Source organism: Loxodonta africana, chromosome 1 (genome assembly GCF_030014295.1).
Source record: "Loxodonta africana isolate mLoxAfr1 chromosome 1, mLoxAfr1.hap2, whole genome shotgun sequence".
NCBI classification, from domain to species: Eukaryota; Metazoa; Chordata; class Mammalia; order Proboscidea; family Elephantidae; genus Loxodonta; species Loxodonta africana.
This window is the reverse complement of record NC_087342.1, coordinates 107,159,608-107,174,368: the sequence shown is the minus strand read 5'-3', so window position 1 is coordinate 107,174,368 and position 14,761 is coordinate 107,159,608.

The following is a 14,761-nucleotide window of genomic DNA, read 5'->3' as shown; positions in this document are numbered from 1 at the left end:
CTGACTCGGAGCTTACCCTGAGATGGGACAACGGCCCACGAGACAGGGAGGCTTAGGCAAGTGGTGGGAAGTAGTGTTGCTAGCACACGACAAGGTAGATCGGTTCTGGTTCTCTCCTGCGCTGACTCCTCCTGCGACCTCACGGCCCTTGAGAGCAGCGGGGTCAGCCGTAAACATCAGGTGCCCAGGGACTACCTGTGGCCAAGCAGCCATTTCTGACTCCTGGCGACCTTTTGTGTTACAGAGTAGTACCGTCCCATAGGGTTTTCTTGGCTGTAACCTTTAGGAGGAGCCCTGGTGGCTCAACGCTTAGACGCTCTGCACCTAACTGTTCAAACCCACCCAGCAGCTCTGCAGGAGAAAGACCTGGCAATCTGCTTCCTAAAGATTTCAGCCTAGAAAGCCCTATGGGACAGTTTTCCTCTGTCACATTGGTCACTATGAGTCTAAATCCACCCGATAGCACCTAATAACAACAATCTTTATGAAAGCAGATGGCCAGGCTTTTCTTTCCCAGTGCTTCTGGGTATGTTCAAACTGCCAACCATTAGATTAGTAGTCCAAGGCAAATTGTTTGTGCCACCCAGGACTTACCACATAAATGTTACCCCAACCCCCTTGAGTCTTGGCAGAATGCTAAGTGTCTGCCTTAGAAACTTGAGCCTGGATGGACGACAGTATTTGATGACTGAGCAGTCAGGTTCATTGGTAAAAAGGCTTTTGTATTTGGTAAACCTCAGAAGATGCAAGCTAAATTTTCGTTGGGAGTAAGAGATTGAAACACTATTCCTCCCTCTCCCCATCAATAGTGCAAACAACCCATACAAGGGAACTTCCTTTCCCTACCTCAAGAAAAACATCACCTGAGCCCTCATTTAGCATGCTCATCCCGTAAACGCACACCAGAGGGCAGTGTAAACCAGGACACGGGAAATAAAATATGATTCCGAGATTACTATTGCCCTAGAATAATTTTGAACCAGGACCAAGACAAGGAACCTCTGGAAACACTGGCTTTAGAAAGGAAATGGGGAAGACTGCTTCCTGGGCTAAATGGACTCCTCCGCACAAACTAAGAAAAATGCAAAAATGATTGAATGGGGGAATTATTCACCTAAGAAACTCTCCCCTGGAAAAGAGGAGTACAAAACAGAACTGGAGCAAACTTCTACAGTTCATTAGAAAAATAAATGCACGTTACTGTGAAGGGAATGGTCCGTCTAAAAATGCCCCAGCTAACGTTGTGCATAGAGGTCACCTGAGCCATTTTACAAACCATAGGTACGTCAGAGGCGCCACATAGTTCTTGGGAGAAGGGTCACCTGTACAATTGTACTGCCCACGGTCCAAGCCTGTGGTGAGACTGATTTCTGCTCACGGTATTGCCAGTGAGAGTGCAAGACTTGGTCAGATGTTACAGCTCATTTGATGGGACTTTTATTAAATATCTATGCTCAGAAAAACGAAATGTGTTGATTTTTTTACTGAGCACCAGCAAGGTATCAGTTCTCATTGCAAAATGGCAGCATGGTTATTGATAATAATTTATGGAGGGCTTTTTTTTTTTTTACTCTGTGCCGGGCATAGTGTTAGGTGCTCACTATCATTTACTCCTCGTAATAATGCTATGGTATGGGCACTATTATTATCCCCATTATTTCCAGACCTGAGTTTGGAGAAGTTAAGTAACTTCCTCAAAGTTACAGGATCTCAGAGACCACAGCTCACGCCAGGCATAGCCCAATATCTGTGCTTTGAAGAGCTAGGTCCCTGTGCTAATGGCTGTTTGAGGTTAGGGAAGATCCGGACAAGAGGAGCTAATGGCCTTTCAGCAGAGTTCTGAAGTCCTTGGGTCTCACATACCCCACCTTTCTATTATTGTTCCACTGATATATTGGGACCATAAACACAGGTAGACTCCAAAACTGGAACTCTGGACCCTACTAGGAATCAGACTTCCACTCCCTTGAAACCTCCCAGACACTGGCAACCGTATTAGTTTTCACGGGCTCCATAACAAAATACTACAAAGTAAGCAGCGTCAAACAACAGAAATTTATTGTCTCACAGTTCTGGAGGCCAGGAGTCCGAGATCAGAGTGCTGGGCATGTTGATTCCTTCTGACGCTTTGAGGGAAAATGTCTTCCAGGTCCCTCCCCTAGCTTCTCGTAGCTCCAGGTATTCCCTGGCTTGCAGCTACAGTGTCACATAGGGTCCTTCCTCTGTCTCCCTGTCTCTGTATCTGGTCCTTTATGAGAACGCCAATCATATAGGATTAAGACCCAAGCTACTCCAGTAAGACCTAACTGACAGCATCTTCAAAGACCGTGTATCCCAACAGAGTCACAAGCACAAGTACAGGGGACGGGACTTCAACACATCTTTTCTGGGGACAGAATTCAGTCCCTAACAGTACTGAACAAAGAGTCCAGAAAGGGAGAAACAAAGATCCTGTGCAGTAAACCATTTGCCTACCTCCAGCAGGTACATATCTGGACACTTAACTGTTCATATCTGGCCTTATCCATCACCCCAGACAACAGTCTTTTCTCAGGGTATCTTGTGGACACAAAAATTTGAATATCCGAAAGGGTTTTTAAGTATAAAAGGGTCCTAACATCAAATCTTAGTGGTTTCCTCCAGGACAGGAGTTCTCAACCTTCTCGGGGTCCAAGGACTTGAAAGGGAAAATAAAACTACATCTTTATTCCACTACCCTCTAACTGAAAATAAGCATTTCCTTCTATTATGAATACAGTATTAACAGTAGCTATGACATTGTCTTCAATAAAAATCACAAGTATTTTCATATCGTATTACAGTTGTTGCAGAACTCAAAATATCACTTACATTCATCACATTACAGTGACAGTAATAGACCTGCTGCCAAATTTACAATCTAATAGTTAATAAAGAAGCACATATATTACTATATCACAAATTTTTTTACATTTAAAAATTTTTTGTTGTGGTGAAATGTATTTAATAAAAACTTTGCCATCTTAATTCGGAAATGGATAATGGTGATGGTTGTACAACATGATGGATGTAATTAAAGTCAGTGAACTATGCATGTGAAAAATGCTGCAATGGCAAATTTTTGTTACATATAACAAAAATAATAACTTTATAATCCTGTGTGTGTTTATATATATACATATATATAAACCCATTGCCGTTGAGTCTATTCTGACTCATGGCGACCCTATATGTAGAACAGAGTAGAACTGCCCCATAGAGTTTCCAAGGAGCGCCTGGTGGATTCGAACTGCCAACATTTTGGTTAGCAGCTATAGCACTTAACCGCTACGCCACCAGGGTTTCCATATATGTATATATATACTCATATATATACCACAATTTTTTTTTAAATTGCCATCTTACCTATTTTTTAAGTGTACAATTCAGTGACATCAATTAGATCCACCACGTTGTGCAACCACTACCACCATCCACCACCAAAAGTTTTCTGTCATCTGAACAGAAACTTAGTACCCATTAAGCAATAACTCCCCATCCCTCCCTCTCCCCCAGCCTCTAGTAACCACTGATCTACTTTTGTCTCTATGCATTTGCCTATTTTTGATACTTCATATAAATGAGATCATACAATATTTGTCCTTTTGTGTCTGATTTATTTTATTTACTGCAATGTTTCAAGGTTCATCCATATTGCAGTATGTATCAGAAAACTCCATTTTAGTTTACGGCTGAATAATATTCCCCTGTGCGTATAATAAAAACTACTGATAAAGAAAGCCTTACTTCTGTCGTTTTGCTGTTTGTTTTCTATATGGCTTATACATTTTTTGTCCCTCATTCTACCTTTTATTGTGTTTAGTTAATTTTTTGTAGTGAATCATTTTGATTCTCTTCTCGTTTCCTTTTGTGTGGTTTTAAAAATATTTTCATTGTGGTTACCGTGGGGATTACACTTAACATCCCAAATGTATAAAAATCTAGTTTGAATTGATACCACCTTAACTTCAATAGCGTACAAGAATTCTGTTCCTATACAGTTCCAAATTACATTTTTTATACATTGTGTGCCCAATAACATAAATGTATAATTCTATGCATTTGTCTTTGATGTCATGTAGAACATAACAAGTAGAGTTACAAACCAGAAATACAATAAAATAAGCCTTTATGTTTGACCATGATATTACCTTTACTGGAGTTATTTATTTCTTCATATAGCTTTAAGTTACTATCTAGTGCCCTTTCATTTCAACCTGTAGTGCTCCTTCAGCATTTCTTGTAGGGCAGGTCTGGTGGTAATGAACTCCCTTAGATTTTGCTTATCTGGGAATTTAATTTCACCCTCATTTTTGAAGGACAGTTTTGACAGATACGGACTTCTTGGTAGACAGAATTTTGTTTGTTTGTTTCTTCCTTCCTCCCTCCCTCCCTCCCTCCCTCCCTTCCTTCCTTCCTTTCTTTCTTTCAGCACTTTAAATACATCATCCAGTGCCTTCTGACCTCCATGGTTTCTGAAGAAAAATCAGAACTTAATGAGAATTCCTTGTATGTAACAATTTTCTTCTCTCATGCTGCTTTCAAGAGTCTTTGGTTTTCAGCAGTTTGATTATAATGTGCCTCAGTGTGGACCTCTTTGAGTTTATTTTACTTGGAGTTGAACTTTTTAGATGTATAGATTCATGCCTTTCATCAAATTTGGGGAGTTTTTGGCCATTATTTCTTTAAGTATTCTTTCTGCCTTTTTCTTTCTCTCTTCTCCTTCTGGGACTTCCATAATGTATATGTTGGTCTGCTTGATGGTGTCTGTTATGGATTGAGCTGTGTCCCCCCAAAATATGTGTCAGCTTGGCTAGGCCATGATTCCCAGTATTGTGTGATTGTACTCCATTTTGTGACCTGATGTAATTATCCTATGTGTTGTAAATCCTAACCTCTATGAGTCGGAATCGACTCGATGGCACAGGTTTTTATGGTGGTAATGAAGCAAGATTAGAGACAGTTATGTTAGTGAGGCAGGACACAATCTACAGGATTAGTTTGTATCTTGAGTCAATCTCTTGTGAGATATACAAGAGAGAACTGAGCAGAGAGGAGAGAGACTTCATTACCACCAAGCAAGAAGAGCCAGGAGCACAGTGTGTCCTTTGGACCTGGGGTCCCTGTGCTGAGAAGTTCCTAGACCAAGGGGAGATTAATGACAGACCTTACCCCAAAGCCAACAGATAGAAATTCTCCCCCCAGAGCTGGCACCCTGAATTCAGACTTCTAGCCTCCTAAACTGTGAGAGAATAAATTCTGTTTGTTAATGCTATCCAGTTGTGGTATTTCTGTTACAGCAGCTTTAGATAACTAAGACAGTGTCCCACAGTTGTCTTAGGCTTTGTTCATTTCTTAAATCCTTTTTTCTTTCTGTTCCTCACACTAAATCATTTCCATTGTCCTATCTTCAAGTTCTCTGATTATTTCTTCTGCCAGCTCAAATTTGTTCTTGAGCTCCTTAGCGAATTTTTTATTTCAGCTCTTGTACTTTTCAGCTCTAGAATTTCTGTTTGGTTCCTTTTTATAAGTTCTATCTCTTTACTGATATTCTCATTTTGTTCATAGATTGTTTTCTTGATTTCTTTTAGTTCTTTGTCCTTGCTTTCCTTTATCTTTTGAGCATATTTAAGACAGGTGTTTTAAAGCCTTTATCTAGTAAGTCCAATGTCTTGGCTTTCTCAGGGATAGTTTCTGTCACTTTATTTTGTTCCTTTAAATTGTCCATCCTTCCCTGTTTCTCTGTGTGCCTTGTATTGTTTTGTCGTTGTTGTTGTTGTCTTTGTTGAAAATAGGACATTTGAGTAATACAATGTAACTCCGGAAACCAGATTTTCCCCCTTCTTCAGTGTTTGCTGTTTTCTTCCTTTTTTTTTTCAATCATTGAAGGCTGTAGTAGTCTGTTGATCTAGTTACTTTTCCAAACTATTTTCGCAAAGACTAGGCTACTTCACGTGTGTGTACTCTGAAGTCTGTGTTCATTTAGCTATTGTTCTGACAGATATTTCCTTGAACACCAAGAGTTTAAAAAAATATATCAAAGAACAATAGGGGGAAAAAAAACCCTCTTGCAGTCTTTGCAGACTGGCTCTGTGATGGGAACTCTTTCAACACTTAGCCAGGCTTACACTGGGCCTGAAGCATGTGTCTTGACCTGGGCATACTTACAGCTTTCTAAATTCCCTAGTATACACTGGTGGTTCCGAATGCCCCAACTTCTCAAAGAAACTCTTCCGGACTCCTTGACCTTAACCCTAAGCTCTCTGTTGTGTGTCTCAAATGCTCTCTCTTGTCCCAGGCAGCTACAGTCCTTTCAGGCCACCCTACAGTGCTGGACTATGCCCACCACTCCTCTATCCTGTGCTACCTCCAAGATGGACAAAACAGAGATGTACTCTTTGCTTCTGTCTTTTAGGTAACCACTCAACAGGTTCAAACAGACAAGCACAATACTCTGTGCATAAGGTGTGGTCTGCTCCCTTCAAAACCAAGGACCAGGGTTCCTAGGCTGGAAACAGGCTGTCACTTGTTGAGCCGAGGAGGTGAAGTGGGAGGATGCACAGTCCAGTAACAAAAAACAACAAAGCTTACCTACCATTTTCTTGACATTTTCTTGATTCAGGGTCCATTTGGTTGTTGTAAATCTCTGTTACCAGAGTTTAGTTTTCACAGTTTCTACTTGATTTTTGATGTTTCTTTAGGGGACAGAAATGTGGAGCTTCACACTCTATTGTCCAGGCATGGACCGGTAATGTGAAACCTGCCTCCAAAAATGGAGGGCACCGAGAGACCAAAGAAAGAGGTAGGCAACTCCAGGGTGGAAGAAAAGGAGTTTCTTAGGAAGACTCACATATGCAAGCCCTGGGTGGCTGCAGGACCAAAGCAGATCTCCACACCCCACAGTGGGAGGACAGAAGTTTTATAGTGGCAGTAGATGATAGTGGCTACATGTCAGGGACTTACACAAGGATGACTTAGCAAACTGTAGTGAACTAGCAGACCACATGAGATCACTCATGTTTGGCCTCACAAAGCTTGTTTCCCCTTCAGTCTACCTCTCAAAGCCAGCTCCTACAATCTGGCATGTTCCCCTTCTTGTGCCATAGTATGAAAGAGACCGTTCCCGCTCCACCAGGAACAGATATAGAAGTGGGGTTGGCCAGGTACCATATGGTGTCCACACATGTGCAAGAGACAGAGAAAGTTACTGTGTGCCCAGAACAGGTGGAAGTCTTCTCTGATTAGGAGAAGGAACCAGGAGAAAGAAGGCAACCCAATTCCCAGCCTCCTTATCAGAGAATGCTCTGGGCCCAAGGCTTAAACTTATATAGCCTAGATGGGAGGTGTAGAGGCAGACCATTCCCCCAATACTCCACCATCTTGGTGACATCACCACTGACTATTGCTCTCTTAAAATGTTTTGATAAGTGTATTTCAGTACAAAAAGTTTCCTTTGTAATCTTATGTACTTTATTTAGGGTTTTTAAAGAACACTCTTAGAAGGGATCCATGGCACACGCACACACACACACAAGCTAAAACTCCTGATTTAGGAACTCCTTTGCCTCCCAGAAGGGCCCAGGAAATGGCTTCCAGGGATTCACGGGCACAGGTGCAGCATCAGGGTAAAGTCGGATCCACGTAGAGCAATCAGGGCTCTACCAGGGCAATGAGGCAGAAGCAAAAAGACTTTTCTAACAAAAGATGGCACCTGGCAACAACAACAGTAAGTCTAGCTCTCTTGGAATCATAGTGCTAACAAAAGGCAAAGAGGACGGGTGTGTGTGTGTGTGTGTGTGTGTGTGTGTGTGTGTTTCCTGTGTGCTTCCTCCTCTCCCTGCCTATCCCCAGCATCTGGCAGAGCTGCAGTATTCCTTTCCTCCCATATCTCCACCTTGCTGTTCTTCTTGGAGGCCCTTCCTTACTTATTCTATGCTTAGACCCCACTGTCTCTTCCTTCCTGACTTAGGTGTCAGAAATCTACTTCATCTACTCTTTTCCTCTTGGCTTCTGAGTTTTGGTCTTAATATTAGCCCGCTATTGCTACAATAATGCTGTGTAACAAATCAGCACAAAATTCAGTGGTCTATAACAACAAGCATATATTGTTCTCACTCATGGGTCTGCAGGTTAGCTAACATCAATGTACTTCCGGCTTCAAGCTACAGCTTGGACTTGGGTTTGCTCCACATGTCTCATTCTCTTGGGATCACCAGCTCTGCGAGGAATGTTCTTCTTCTGTCAGATGCCAAAAGAACAAGTGGGATGAGTGAAAATACACAATGCTTCTTTTTTTTTCTTTTAATAATTTTTATTGTGCTTTAAGTGAAAGTTTACAAATCCAGTCAGTCTCTCACACAAAAACCCATATACACCTTGCTACACACTCCCAATTACTCTCCCCCTAATGGGACAGCCTGCTCTCTCCCTCCACTCTCTCTTTTCATGTCCTTTTCGTCAGCTTTAACCCCCTCCACCCTCTCATCTCCCCTCCAGGCAGGAAATGCCAACATAGTCTCAAGTGTCCACCTGATCCAAGAAGCTCACTCCTCACCAGCATCCCTCTCCAACCCATTGTCCAGTCCAATCCATGTCTGAAGAGTTGGCTTTGGGAATGGTTCCCGTCCTGGGCCAACAGAAGGTCTGGGGGCCATGACCACAGTGGTCCTTCTAGTCTCAGTCAGACCATTAAGTCTGGTCTTATGAGAATTTGGGGTCTGCATTCCACTGCTCTCCTGCTCCCTCAGGGGCTCTCTGTCGTGTTCCCTGTCAGGGGTGTCATCGGTTGTAGTCGGGCACCATCTAGTTCTTCTGGTCTCAGGATGATGTAGTTGCTGGTTCATTACACAATGCTTCTTGAGGACTTAGACAGACATTGGCTCACTATCTTTTCCACTTATATTCCATGAGCCAAATCAAGTCACATGGGCAAGCCCAACACCAGTGGGGTGAGGAAATATACTCCATCCACACCAGTGGGAAACAATATAAAGCCACGTGGCACAGAGTATAGATGTATAGTTCTCATACAGGAAGGGTGTGATGAATTGAGAACAATGATTCAATCTACCACAATCATCCATTCTCAATAACTCCTCCAAGACACCCAGGGGCTTAGGAAGCTATTGGTCTTTGTTACTTAACAAGTAGAGTGAAAAAGCCTTCCCCTTCAGTCTTCTCCAACCCCTGAGACAAACCTGTGGTCCAGCTTTTCAATGACTGGACTGCTCAAACTTGATGAGGCTTTGGCAAGAGAAAGGACCCTGCTGCAGGACTGCCCACATCCTCCAAACCCAACGTCCTCCTGGTTCTCATGCTCTGGAATAAAGCATGAACATGTTCTCACTTCCCATGTTCAATCTTTTCAGATTCCTCTTCTGCTTCCTCATTTTCCAGAGATACTCCAACCAGATGTGCCTTTCTCCTAGATGAAACAGGCCTTTAAAAGTTACCGATGATTCTTGTTCAGCCAAATAGGATTCAGATTTAGGGAAGGGGTACAGGCAAAAAAGAGGCAGAAGTGCATATTTAACACATTTCTTTTTAACAGGCACTCTTTGGGGTACAAAATCTACATATTTAGGAGGAAGCCTTTGAGAGCAGATGAAAAAGAAAAGTTCAGAAATCATCACTGAACAAACAGCATCCTTTAAACATGGCTTCGATTTATTCTGAGAAATAGCATTCACTCCACCCCTGAGCACTTAACTGAATCCACTTAAGTGGAAGGAATCCACTTAGTCCTGTGATGGGAAAGAGCAGTTAACTGTGAAGTTAGCAGCGCCCATTGCTCACACTGGAGACTGTGGTCTGCCATTAAAACATTAGCTACATAGTTTCTCACAGTGATGACAGGAAATAAGAGAAAAGTCCAGGAGGATGGGTTTCAAGGCACCATTGCTGGCTGGAGCCTGTTGTCACACGGCTGAACATTAATAAACGTGCACCAAAACAGCAGAAAGTGTGTAAAAATGGCATAGGGGCAGTGTCTGGCCTCCTCCCTCTTCACAAGGGGGAAGGAGAACCAAGACCAACAGCCCAAGGCTGATTCCTATTAGGCGGAGGTCAGATATGCCTCCGCCCTCTGCCACCTTTACCAATTCTGACACCAACCATCCCTCCCACAGCACCCTCTACTTCTCTGCTGGGTTCGATAATTCACTGCAATGGCCACACAGAACTCACAGACAACACTCACTATTATGGGGTTTATTAGGGAATTGACAGGTTACAATCCCGGCTCAGGAACACTCAGGATACAGTTTTTGCATCAGGATAGCCTCTTTTCAGTTGTGCTTGCAGGCAAACCTCTTTCTGGCCCCTCAGTCTCTGCCCTGCTCAGGCAAGTGTTACAAAGCTGTTTTAGCCCTGCCAATAACTCTCCAGAGGCACCACAGTCACTCAGTTTTCTCCATCCGTGGGCCAGCAAGCCCAGTGCTTGATCTCCTGCCAGTCTCTCCTGCCACTACTTCTCGCTGACTTCAGGGTTACAGCTTGTTCTCTCTGTCTCCTTCCAGGAGCTTCTCAGTGCAGGGATCCTGGGTCCAAAGGACACCCTTTCTGCTCCTGGCTATTCTTCCTTGGTAGAAGTGGGATTCTTTCCTTCCCACCTTTGGAATGGCTCATTTTAAGCCTATCAGGATGGCAAAATTGACCAATCCCCTTGGTGGGCCACAATTACCCTATTTGTGTAATAGTCCCACTCAATCACTTGGGTGGGAGTCACAAGACCATGGCAAGAAAGGCCACACGAAAGCAATTGATCACACCTCAAGGCAGCACATGGTGTCTGGTGCTCAAGGTCACTGCCAGTCCACTTCTGCAGTGCAGTGAATTGCTTTAATATGGCCCTACGAAGCATGGTCTTGTGACTCCTACAAAATGACTTTTTTTTTTTTTTTTTAAGCATGGTCTTGTGACTCCTACAAAATGACAAGGTAGTACTATGCAAATAAGGTACATGGAACTCTTGTAGGGGATTGGTTAGTTTGTGGTCTTGCTGGGGGGTGGGGATTACAACTTGAAATTGATAAGCAGCTTGCTATATAACCAGCTTCCCTTACAGAGGTTTTAGGGAGAGACACAAAGAGAGAGAGAAGAAGGGTCTATAACATTGAAGACCATGAGAAATGGTGTGACAAGAGCAGTGGTGGCACAAGTGGAGAGAACCAGGAGACGGGCACGGAGCGCAGTGGCAGCAAGGCCCGACAGAGGCCCGGCAGCAGCAGCCTGAGAAGAAGCTGTCCTGATTGAAGAATTGTATCCTGAGTTGTTCCTGTTACTTCCAAGTTGACCCTGATCCTGAATTCTGACCTGTTTAAAAAACAAACAAACCCACTGTCATCGAGCCGATTCCAACTTATAGGAACCCTATAGGATAGAATGGGAGCCTTGGTCTCGCAGTGGTTGACAGCTTGGCTGCTAACCAAAAGGTCAGCAGTTTAAATCTACCAGCTGCTCCTTGGAAACCCTAAGGGACAGTTCTACTCTGTCCTATAGGGTCGCCATGAGTTAGAATCAACTCAGCAGCAATGGGTTTGGTTGGGTTTTTTATAGGACAGAGTAGTAACCTGTTACTTCCCTAATAAACCCCATAATCGTAAGTACAGTACATGAGTTCTGTGAGATGTTGCAGCAAGTTAACAAACCCAAAGATGGGAGGAAGAGAACTGAGAGGAGGAGGAGTAGTTGGTATTAGAGTTGATGGAGTGGTAGAGCAGTTTGGAGAAGTTGGACATTTGGAACATCTGTAACCTCTATCTCATAGGAACTAGCTTTGTGCTGATTCTTATAAAAGAAACTATTCATTTAACTTCATATCAAAAGTCTACAACCACTGGGAAATCCACTCAGTGTATCACCTATATGCACTCTTCTGCACCTATGTTCTATTGCAATAACAAGTGTAAAAATCGAGGACAAATAAATACAAAAAGAAGAGAGAGAACTAAGTGCTGTGAAAAAACTGAAGCAGGGTAAGAGAAGGGCGGATGAAGGAGGGAGAGGGAGGGTCACTGCCAGAACATGCACTGCCTGGTGGATGACGGTATGGATTTAATTCTCTCCCCTAAGAACATCAGGAAGCAATTTTGCACCTTTTTTTTTTTAGGGAAAGATTACATTAAAATATAAGTACTTAGCCATGTACTAAACAGTCACTGCCCAATATACTTACCTATTATCTCAAAGATGGCCATGTTAACTCATTCAAGGTTAATATAAGTCTGCTGAATTATAATGGAAATTTCATTTCCAATTTTTCTTTGGTATTTTATTTATCTCATTTTTTTTTTTATCTGATCAGAAAGTTTTGCATCAACAACAAGTGTGATAATACAACTATCGTTCTCTACTCATCTGGAACAAAAGACAATGAAGGAAACCAACAACTCAAAGAAGAAACTAGGCCACAGGACTAATAGCTCACATGAACCACGGCCTCATCTAGCCTGAGACCAGGAGAAGTAAGATGGTGCCCAGCTACTACTACCAACCATTCTGGCCAAGGACATAATAGAAGTTTCCAGATAGAAAGGGAAAAAATGTAGAGCAAAACTCAAATTCCTGAAAAAGGGTAGATTTACTGAACTGATAGTGTCATGGATTGAATTGTGCCCCCAAACACATGTGTCAACTTGGTTAGGCATGATTCCCAGTATTGTGTGGTTGTCCTCCATTTCATGATTTTCCTGTGTGTTATAAATCATAATCTCTGCCTGTGGTTAAATAGGACTAGGGTGGGATGTAACACCCTTACTCAGATCACATCCCCAACCCAATGTAAAAGGAGTTTCCCTGGGGTGTGGCCTGTACCACCTTTGACCTTACAAGAGATAAAAGGAAAGGGAAGCAAGCAGAGAGTTGGGGACCTGCTACCACCCAGAAAGCAGTGCTGGGAGCAGAGTGTGTCCTTTGTACCCAGGGTTCCTGTGCAGAGAATCTCCAAGTCCAGGGGAAGACTGATGACAAGGACCTTCTTTCAGACCCGACAGAGAGAGGAAGCCTTCCCCTGGAGCTGACACCCTGAATTTGGACTTCTAGCTACTAGACTGTGAGGAAATTAATGTCTCTTTGTTAAAGCCATCCACTTGTGATATTTCTGTTACAGCAACACCAGACGATTAAGACAGAGAGTAGAGGAACCCCTGAGACTAGCACCCTAAGATAGCTTTTGAATTTGAAACTGAAGTCACTCCCAGTGGTCACCTCCCAGTCAAATAATAGATTGGTTTATAAAATAAACAGTATCAACTGTGAACACTATGCTCCCTTAAATAATCAACTATATCAAAGCAAACAGTCAACATTTACCCCACAACACAGATGAGAAGCTAAGGAAAGGCAGGGAAGCTAGATTAATGGAAACAGAACAAACAGAATAGAAATAATGAGAATGTTGACACTGAAAAATGTAATCAATGTCATGGAACAATTTGTATAAAAATTTTTCAGTGGGAACCTAATTTGCTATGTAAACTGTCACCTAAAACACAGTAAAATATTTTTAAAGAACCAAGTGTGATAAACATTAAAAGTCAAATAAAAATGTTTGTATGCACATACATGCTTATGTACACATATGCGTATATATGTATATACACACATATATATGTGTCTGTGCATATAGAGAATATATACAGCAAAACATACACCAATTCAACAGTTTCTACATGTTCAACTCAGTGACATTGAGTTATGCAATCATTCTCTCCCTCATTTTCCAAGTTATTCCTCCCCCATTAGTATAAACTCACTGCCCCTAAGGTTCCTATCTAATCTTTCGAGTTGCCATCATCAATTTGATCCCATACAAATAGTTCTTAAAGGAGTATAGTGCTCACGACTTGGCAACAGTCCTAACTTTGAGGGCCAGAGAGGTAAATAAAGAAGTTTGGTGTAATACCCCCAAGAAACTCAGCCTCAAACCATGTTTCAGGGCAAGAAAGTCCTCATGACAGGCCCTATTCTACCTTTTCTTTACCCCAACTACCATAATTTGGACTCTTTTCCTGAGTTCATATTGTCTAAGGAAAAGAAAATGTCAAGTGTCTTTCAGGCATCGATATTTCTGCAAGACTGCTCCAAAGTAATTAATTACCTTTTTTTCAGTCTGCCAAGTGCTATCTAATACCTTTGATTTATCATTCCCTACAGTCCCCTTCTCGGGTAAGGATAACATCATCATCGCAGAGCAGCTGCCAGCCAGAGTTCAATAATTTGCCCACTATCTATCAGCCTGTCATTGAGGATGAGACTGAGCAAACTCGTGCTTTTAATTCCCTGAGGGCCCTGGCTGCTCCTTCAGCTTTTACCACTACTAAAGATGAAGGAAGGAGCGCTTAATGGAAAGGTTGGCAGTTCAAACCCACCCAGTGACTCTTCAGGACAAAAGGCCTGGCGATTTGCTTCTGTAAAGATTACAGCCAAGAAAACCCTATGGGGCAGTTCTACGCTGTCACACAGTGTCGCTAGTAGTCGGAATCGACTTGATGGCGCCCAACAACAACAATGAAGGAAAAGACACTGTTAGCTGAAGACCTTTCTGATTCCCAGAAGACATATCTACGTGACATCTTCTTACTTAAGTCCCAAGAGGGTGGCACACTGGCCACCCTAAACTTTGCCAGAACCTATCCCATGGGTGGGAGGAGCTCGGAACAAGAAGGAAAAAGGAAAGGGAGAAACCTATTGTTAATTTCAACGGGCACGTTTCTGAAGTCAGAGAAGCCTCTTGAATGGGTCT